This window comes from Aulostomus chinensis, chromosome 1 (assembly GCF_037954235.1).
Source record: "Aulostomus chinensis isolate RoL2024-O1b breed Wild chromosome 1, RoL_Achi_v1.0, whole genome shotgun sequence".
NCBI lineage: Eukaryota > Metazoa > Chordata > Actinopteri > Syngnathiformes > Aulostomidae > Aulostomus > Aulostomus chinensis.
The window spans coordinates 33,743,561-33,753,397 of NC_141320.1; the positions used below are offsets into that span (position 1 = coordinate 33,743,561).

Consider the following 9,837-nt stretch of genomic DNA (forward strand, 5'->3'; position numbering starts at 1 on the left):
AAACTCTGGGGACTCAAGACACAAGTCAGCACCGGTGCAGGTCCAGATCCAGATGTTAGCTGAGGGGGACAATGGCTTAAGGGAGCTCCAGGGAGTTGGTTTGAACTGGTCCCTCATCTCTGTGAGTAGAAACCATCTGAGGTGGAGGGGGAAGGTCTGCTTTGACCTCCTGATCTCCCAGTAAAGCCAGTATAGATGTTGAGCTTGGAGGAGTTGATGGCCTCCTTCGTCTTCTTGTTGGAGATGTTTGCTAAACTCAGCACCACCACAGATCAGAGGAACGTCCACTTGTCAGCTGGACACTGGAGTTTCTAGTGACCTGCAGGATCTTAGTTGTGGTGGCAGCAGGCCTGTTCCAAGAGCTTTGCTCACATTCCTGATCAGGCTCCATAATGGTTCTGGACCACTGAGTGATAGAAGCTGATCCTGCGGGTGGACTGTCTTTAGGGGGCTGAGGTGTCTGGTGGTCTTGGTGGACCCTCTGCATCTCAAGCTGAGACCACAGAGTCCTGTGTTCTTGAGTCATTGTCTATAGTCTCTGTTGTTGGAGAGCTCAGTGTGGTCCCTGATGGTCTAGTGGCTAGGATTCGGCGCTCTCACCGCCGCGGCCCGGGTTCGATTCCCGGTCAGGGAATGAGTTATTTAGAGGTTGAGGGAGAGGTGATCAGGTGGTCCACATGATGGTGGAGGTGATGAACTGTGAGTCCATCATGGCTCCACTCTCACCCCCATTGTAGTGTTCTTGGTTCACTCTACCATGGCCCCATGTTGAAGGGTGACTGTCTCATTCAGGTCCAACCCTTTGTTAGACTCTATTAAGTCACTGACTCCTGCAAGGACAAACTGTAATCCTCCTTAGTAGCTTTGGCTCCTTGCAGCACAGAAAGTCCATTCACTGATGTAGGAACTGGAAAACTTAGAGCTCCAGTCCTCAGTTCCTTGCACCAAAGAAAGGAGGGAAATGCAATCAATGTTGAATTCATTTACATTTCTTATATTTGATCAAAGCTAGAACTTAATAAGCTGCCATCGACCTTGATGACCAACTCCTTCACTGTGTAGTTCAAAGTCCCTGGTTTGATTTGTGTCAGGACTTCAGAAGCTCCAATCCTCTCTAAGTTCTAGTGAGAGTGGAAGAGATTATAAATGAGAGAAGCAGGGCCCTCCCTCAGAACTGAACCAGCTTAGTTGGGAGAGCCTTAAACTGAAGCTCTAAAGGTCCCTGGTCCGATCCCAGGTTTCAGCAGAGGAGCAGCATTGACTTTACTTTCCAGTGGAGGAACTGCAGACATGAAGGAAACTAACATCTTGTCCTGTGCATTCTTGTGACATTCAGGACATTTTTGGAGCCTCTTGTTGGATTTTGCCACAGAGAATCAGAGCCAATCAAAAGCATGGTGGACTTCAACATGGAGGACTGAACAAGTCAAGAAAGCATCAGTTTGACCTTCACAGGTGTTTCTGTTCCTGTCTCAATGCTGTAGAAAGAGCCTGAGGAGCTCAGACGGTAGAGCATCAGACTTTTAATGTGAGGGTCCAGGGTTCAAGTCCCTGTTCAGGTGCTGTGGAGGTTCCAGTGTTTGACAACATGGGACTGGATGAAGTTTAGTGTTGAACAAACTGTCATCATCAAAAGTAGAAGTGTTCTTGTCTTGACGCTGTGAGACTGTTGCTAGGAAACTGACCAATAATAATTTCATGTGGCATGCAATTAACAAAACACCTACATTGATGGTCGAGGGGGCTGGAGCCTATCCCAGCATCTACGGGCCAGAGGCGGGGTTCACCCTGGACAGGTCGCCAAAACCATTCACACTCACATCTACAGTCAATTTAGAGTGTCCAATCAGCCTCATCCCAAATTACATGTCTTTGGACGGTGGGAAGAAGCTGGAGTACCCAGAGAGAACCCACGCATGCACGGGGAGAACATGCAGATTCTGCACCCGAGCCTGGACTCAAATCCAGAACCTTCTTGCTGTGAGGCCACATTGCTGACCACTAAACCATCATGCTGCCGTGGTCTCATATACTTTTCTAAATTGTGTTTCTTTCATGTCCTCCTGAGATCAAAGACAGAATTCTAGTTACTGTCAAAGCCCTGATGACATCATCAGGAATTCTGACTTTGATCTGGAGACTCTTGCTTTAATCTGAATTTGATCTGACTAATGTTTTAGTTTAGGTTGCATGAAACCGACCACCTCATTTCTCCTGATGGACTGGTGACCTGTCCAGGGTGAACCCTGCCTCTTGAACAATGTCACCTGGGATCACCCCCCCCCCCCCCCCCCGTGACCCTTAAAGGATAGAACAGAAAGTGGATGGAGGGATGGACTCAACACTGAAATCAGCTGATCTGATCCACATTCTAATGTTTCCTGTCCCTCTTTAGGAGTCAATGAGAATAGTAGTGTATATAATAATGTATATCCAACCTTGTAGTATCTTTCCAAAGCTTTTAGTATTTCTTCTTGTTTCTACTTGTAGTTTTAGTGTCTGGATCTTTTCTTTTGATGTCCTGCTGTCTGCTCTTTGCTTTTGGAGCTTCCTTCAACAACTACCAGGCCTCCTGGGTACTGTAGGAAACATGGTCAAGTTCTTCTGACTTCTCCAGGAACGTCCTGCTCACATTGGTCTGTCTTCATTTTGACTCCTCCCACTGCCACAATGACCAGCCTTTATACTCTTGGTGACTGGGGCCCTGGTTGCTGCAGGCCTCAACACCAGCCTGTGGTTGTGAGCAGGGCAGAACAGAACTGACAGTATCTCCCATGCAGGACCTGGGTCAGCACCTGCTGCCAGCTGGGGCACCGCTTTAACCTGGACCCCTAGAAGATCTTCTCCAGGAACTGGCCTTTTTGGTTCCATCAAGGCCTGAGAGGATGGTGAAGAGTGATCCTCCACCAGGCAGCACAGTCAGCAGCAGCCATTTTGTTCCACTAGAATCAAGTATGATAGTGACAGACTGGTGAGTACTTGCTAACTAACACTTCCTGTTTTTGTTGCTATTCTTCCATGAATGTGCTCATGTTGGCTGGTCCCCAACCACAGTTTCAAAGCCATGAGGACATCTTTCATCAACAATCAGACTTATTTTTTCTCTATTAGGACAAATAAGGTTTCAACTGACACGGCTGGCCAACGTCCTGGAGTTCATTCAGCCTGGAGAACCAGGTGCTGGTTCCTTCTTTTACCAGGCAGGAACGGGCAGCAGATCCAAGATCAGTAGGTGAAGATGTCTGCTTTGACTGGTAGGAGGAAAGAGAGCAGGAGAGCTGGTCAGAGACTCTCTGACCAGGGTCAGGGGTCAAGGGTCTCTGTTGTTGGCTCCACCCCCTTTAAGGAAACCACCAGGAAGAGGTGAGGACTGACCATGACGACTGAAACTGCCACATTTACATGAGACAAACTTGACAAACCCAAAATACCAGGCCTTGCACAGTGACTCCCACTGACTGACACTGGGGTCTTCATTTTCCACAGGTAGGATGGCCGGTCCCCCTGTGCTTCCCAGGTCCCTCCCTGGAACACATGGCATAGAAAATGTTTCACATGTTTGCTGATTCAATAAACCTCACCATTAACATGTGTGTGTGCCAATAATTTACATAAACTGTTAATACCAAGACAAATGCTACCTTCAATTCATCATTTATGTCATGGAACCCTTGGTCTCCATTACATTGGTCAACCAGAGAAGCTTCAACTGGTGAAGGTCATCCAACCATGAAGGTCAACCTGCATCATCTGCTGTGCTCCTTAACAGGGGAATTAGCTCAAATGGTAGAGTGCTAGCTTAGCATGTGAGAGGTAGAGGGATCGATGCCCTCATTCTCCAGAATACTTCAGCTTGTTCTGTTGATCAGAGGAGCTGCTGGGGGATGAATGCTGATGTTTGTCCACTGCTGGACAACGATCTCTCCATTACTAACACTTACTACATTATTGTTGCATTATTTAAAGGTTCATAGCAACTCTTACTACATTACTGTAAGCATCACTTTGAGTTTATTAGCAACTATCACTGCATTACTGTTTTTATTAGCAATTCATATGACATCACTGTGGCATTGAATTGAGTTCATTAGCAACTCTTACTACATGACTGTCAGCATCACTTTGAAGTTGTTCGAAACTCTAACTACATTACTGTAAGCATCATTTTGAGTTCATTAGCAATTCTTCTGACATCACTGTCGCATTATTTTGAGGTTCGAAGCAACTCTTCCTACTTTACTATTGCAATATTTTCAGGTTCGTAGCAACCATTACTACATGACTGTCAGCATCACTTTGAGGTTGTTCGAAACTCTTACTACATTACTGTAAGCATCACTGAGTTAATTCGCAACTATCACTACATTACTGTTAGCATCATTTTGAGTTCATTAGCAATTCTTCCGACGTCACTGTAGCAATATTTTGAGGTTGTTCGAAACACTTACTACATTACTGTAAGCATCACTGAGTTAATTAGCAACTATCACTACATTACTGTTAGCATCATTTTGAGTTCATTAGCAATTCTTCCGACATCACTGTCGCAATATTTTGAGGTTCGTAGCAACACTTACTACATTACTGTCGCATTATTTTGAGATTCGTAGCAACTCTTAGAACATGACTTTCAGCATCACTTTGAGGTTATTCAAAACGTTTAATCCTTTACTTTTAGCATCATTTTGAGTTCATTAGCAATTCTTACTAAATCACTGTCGCATCATTTTCAGATCTTTAGCAATTCTCCTGACATCACTGTCGCATTATTTTTAGGTTCGTAGCAACTCTTACTACATTACTGTCAGCATCATTTTGAGGTTAGAAGCAACTCTTACTACATGACTGTCAGCATCACTTTGAGGTTGTTCGAAACACTGACTACATTACTGCAAGCGTCACTGAGTTGATTAACATTCATCACTACATTACTGTTAGCATCATTTTGAGTTCATTAGCAATTCTTCCGACATCACTGTCGCAATATTTGAGGTTCGTAGCAACTTTTACTACATTATTGTTGCATTATTTAAAGGTTCATAGCAACTCTTACTACATTACTGTAAGCATCACTTTGAGTTTATTAGCAACTATCACTACATTACTTTTACCATCATTTTGAGTTTATTAGCAAATCTTACGACATCACTGTAGCATTAAATTGAGCTCATTAGCAACTCTTACTACATGACTGTCAGCATCACTTTGAAGTTGTTCGAAAAACTTACTACATGACTGTCAGCATCACTTTGAGGTTGTTCGAAGCTCTTACTACATTACTGGAAAAATCACTGAGTTTATTAGCAACTATCACTACATTACTGTTAGCATTATTTTGAGGTTCGTAGCAACTCTTACTACATGACTGTCAGCATCAGTTTGAGGTCATTCGAAACTTTCACTACATTACTGTTAGCACCATTTTGAGTTCATTAGCAATTCTTAATACATCACTGTCGCATCATCTGGAGATCATTAGCAATTCTCACGAAATCACTGTAGCATTGTTTTGAGGTTCGGAGCAACTCTTACTACATTACTGTAAGCATCAGTGAGTTTATTAGCAACTATCACTACATTACTGTTAGCATCATTTTGAGATTACTAGCAATTCTTCCGACATCACTGTCGCATTATATTGAGGTTCGTAGTAACTCTTACTACATTACTGTTGCATTTTTTTGAAGTTCGTAGCAACTCTTTCTACATTACTGTCAGCATCACTTTGAGTTTTTTAGCAACTATCACTACATTACTGTTAGCATCATTTGGAGTTCATTAGCAATTCTTACTCCATCACTGTCGCATTATTTTGAGTTCATTAGAAATTCTTTTGACATCACTGTCGCATTATTTTGAGGTTCGCAGCAACTCTTACTTTATTACTGTCAGCATCAATTAGAGGTTTGAAACTTTCACTCCATTACTGTTAGCATCATTTTGACTTCATTAGCAATTCTTACTACATCACTGTCGCATCATCTGGAGATCATTAGCCATTCTTACTACATCACTGTCGTATTGTTTGGAGGTTCGTAGCAACTCTTACCACATTACGGTCAGCATCACTTTGAGGTTGTTCAAAACACTTACTACATTAATGTAAGCATTACTGAGTTTATTAGCAACTATCACTACATTAGTGTTCGCATCATTTGAGTTCATTAGCAATTCTTACTCCATCACTGTCACATCATTTTGAGATCATTAGCAATTCTTCCGACATCACTGTCGCATTATTTTGAGGTTCGTCGCAACTCTTACCACATGACTGTCAGCATCACTTTGAGGTTATTCGAAACTTTCACTACAGTACTGTTAGCATCATTTTGAGTTCATTAGCAATTCTTACTACATTACTGTCAGCATCATTTTGAGTTCATTAGCAATTCTTAAGACATCACTGTAACATTATTTTTACGTTATCAGCAACTCTTACTCCATTACTGTCAGCATAATTTTTAGGTTACTCACAATTTTCACTACATTACCGTTAGCATCATTTTGAGTTCATTAGTAATTCATACTACATCACTGTCACATCATTTCAGATCATTAGCAATTCTTACTACATCACTGTCACATCATTTGAAGGTTCGTAGTAGCTCTTACTACATTACTGTTGCATTATTTTAAGGTTCGTAGCAACTCTTCCTACATGACTGGAAGCATCACTTTGAGGTTATTCGAAACTTTCACTACATTACTGTTAGCATCATTTTGAGTTCATTAGCAATTCTTACGACATCACTGTAGCATTATTTTGAAGTTATTATCAACTCTTGCTCCATCACTGTCGCATCATTTTGAGATCATTAGCAATTCTTCCGACATCACTGTCGCATTAATTGGAGGTTCGTAGCAACTCTTCCTACATGACTGTCAGCATCACTTTGAGGTTATCAGCAACTCTTTCTACATAACTGTTAGCATCATATTGAGTTCATTAGCAATTCTTACTTAATCACTGTCACATCATTTCAGATCATTAGCAATTCTTACTACATCACTGTCACATCATTTTAAGGTTCGTAGTAACTCTTACTACATTACTGTTGCATTATTTTAAGGTTCGTAGCAACTCTTCCTACATGACTGTCAGCATCACTTTGAGGTTATTCGAAACTTTCACTACATTACTGTTTGCATTATTTTGAGTTCATTAGCATTTCTTACTCCATCACTGTTAGCATCATTTTGAGATCATTAACAATTCTTCCGACATGACTGTCGCATTATTTTCAGGTTATTAGCAGGTCTTACTAGATTCCCGTCAGCATCATTTTGAGTTCATTAGCAATTCTTAAGACATCACTGTAGCATTATTTTGAGGTTATCAGCAACTCTTACTACATGACTGTCAGCATAATTTTTAGGTTACTCATAATTTTCACGACATTACTCTTAGCATCATTTTTAGGTTACTCATAATTTTCACGACATTACTGTTAGCATCATTTTGAGTTCATTAGCAATTTTTACTACATCACTGTCACATCATTTCAGATCATGAGCAATTCTTACTACATCACTGTCACATCATTTTGAGGTTCGTTGTAACTCTTACTACATCACTGTTGCATTATTTTAAGGTTCGTAGCAACTCTTCCGACATGACTGTCAGCATCATTTTGAGGTTCGGAGCAACTCTTACTACATGACTTTCAGCATCACTTTGAGGTTATTCGAAACTTTCATTACATTACTGTTAGCATCATTTTGAGTTCATTAGCAATTCTTACAACATGACTGTAGCATCATTGAGAGGTTTTTAGCAACTTACTACATTACTGTCAGAATCATTTTGAGGTTAGTAGAAACTCTCACCACATCTCTGGAACATCATTCCTTAGGTTAGTTGCAACTCTTACTCCAGGACTGCAGCATCATTTTAAGGGTTTTAAGCAACTCTCACTACATTCCTGTCAGCATCATTTTTAGCATAGTAGCAACTCTCACTACATCACTGTCGCATCATTTGTTAGCTTAGTAGCAACTCTCATTGCATCACTTTAACATCATTTTGAGATTAGTAGCAACACTCACCACATCACTGGAGCATCATTTTGAGGTTAGTAGAATGTCTTACTACATCACTGTAGCATCACTTGTAGGTTTGTAGCAACTCTCACTCCTCTAATGTCAGCATCATTTTGAGTTCAGTAGAACTCTCACTACATTACTGACAGCATCATTTTTAGATTTTTAGCAACTCTCTCTCCATCACTGTCAACATTATTGTAAGGTTAGTCGCAACTCTCACCACATCACTGTAGCAGCATTTCTTAGGTGAGTAGCAACTCTCATTACATCACTTTAGCATCATTTTGAGATTAGTAGAAACTCTCACCACATCACTGTCGCATCATTTCTGAGATTAGGAGCAACTCTCATGACATCACTTTAGCATCATTTTGAGGTTAGTCGCAACTCTCACTACATTACTGTCGCATCATTTTGAGGTCATATGCAATTTTTTTTTCCATCACTGATGCTGATATTTTCAGCAATTCTTACGAAATTACCGTACCATCATTTTGAGATCATTAGCAATTCTTACTACATCTCTATAGCATTATTTTGAGATTAGTATAAACTCTTACGACATTATTCTCAGCATCATTTTGAGTTCAATGGCAATTCTTACTACATCACTGTCGCATCAGTTTGAGGTGAGTAGCAACTCTCATTACATCACTTTAGCATCATTTTGAGATTAGTAGAAACTCTCACCCCATCACTGTAGCATCATTTCTGAGATTCGGAGCAACTCTCACGACATCACTTTCGCATCATTTTGAGGTTCGCAGCAACTCTCATTACATCATTGTAGCATCATTTCTAAGGTTAGTTGCAACTCTCACTACATAACTGGAGCATCGTTTTAAGGTTGGTAGAAACTCTCATTACATCACTGTAGCATCATTTTGAGGTTCGTAGCAACTCTCATTACATCACTGTAGCATCATTTCTAAGGTTAGTTGCAACTCTCACTACATCACTGGAGCATCGTTTTAAGGTTATTAGAAACTCTCATTACATTACTGGAGCATTATTTTGAGGTCATATGCAATTTTTTTTTACATCACTGATGCTGATACTGTCAGCAATTTTTACGAAATTACTGTACCATCATTTTGAGATCATTAGCAATTCTTACTACATCTCTATAGCATTATTTTGAGATTAGTATAAACTCTTACGACATTATTCTCAGCATCATTTTGAGTTCAATGGCAATTCTTACAACATCACTGTTGCATCAGTTTGAGGTTTTAAGATACTCTCACTACATTTATGTAGCATCACTTTGAGCATCGTAGCAACTCTCACCACATCACTGTAGCATCATTTTGAGGTTTTTAGCAACTTTTACTACATTACTGTCAGCATCATTTTGAGATTTGTAGCAACTCTCATTTCATCACTTTAACATCATTTCGAGGTTTTTAGCAACCCTTACCACATCACTGGAGCATCATTTGTTCGGTTTGTAGCAACTCTCACTACATCACTGGAGCATCATTTCTTAGGTTAGTTGCAACTCTTACTACAGGACTGCAGCATCACTTTAAGGGTTTTAAGCAACTCTCACTACATCACTGTCAACAACATTTTTAGCATAGTAGCAACTCTCACCACATCACTGTAGCATCATTTCTTAGCTTAGTAGCAACTCTCATTGCATCATTTTAGCATCATTTTGAGATTAGTAGCAACACTCACCACATCACTGTAACATCATTTCATAGATTAGTAGCAACTCTCATTACATCACGAGCATCATTTTGAGATTTGTAGCAACTCTCACCACATCACTGGAGCATCATTTCTTAG

The 9,837-nt window shown here is 40.6% G+C and overlaps 1 non-coding gene across 1 annotated transcript; it reads left to right on the plus strand.

Annotated features, from left to right (window-relative positions):
* The first annotated feature begins 562 nt into the window (after nt 1-562).
* trnae-cuc (transfer RNA glutamic acid (anticodon CUC)) lies at nt 563-634 on the plus strand. Its single transcript has one exon. It is a non-coding gene; the product is annotated as a tRNA-Glu (tRNA).
* Nucleotides 635-9,837: the final 9,203 nt, after the last annotated feature.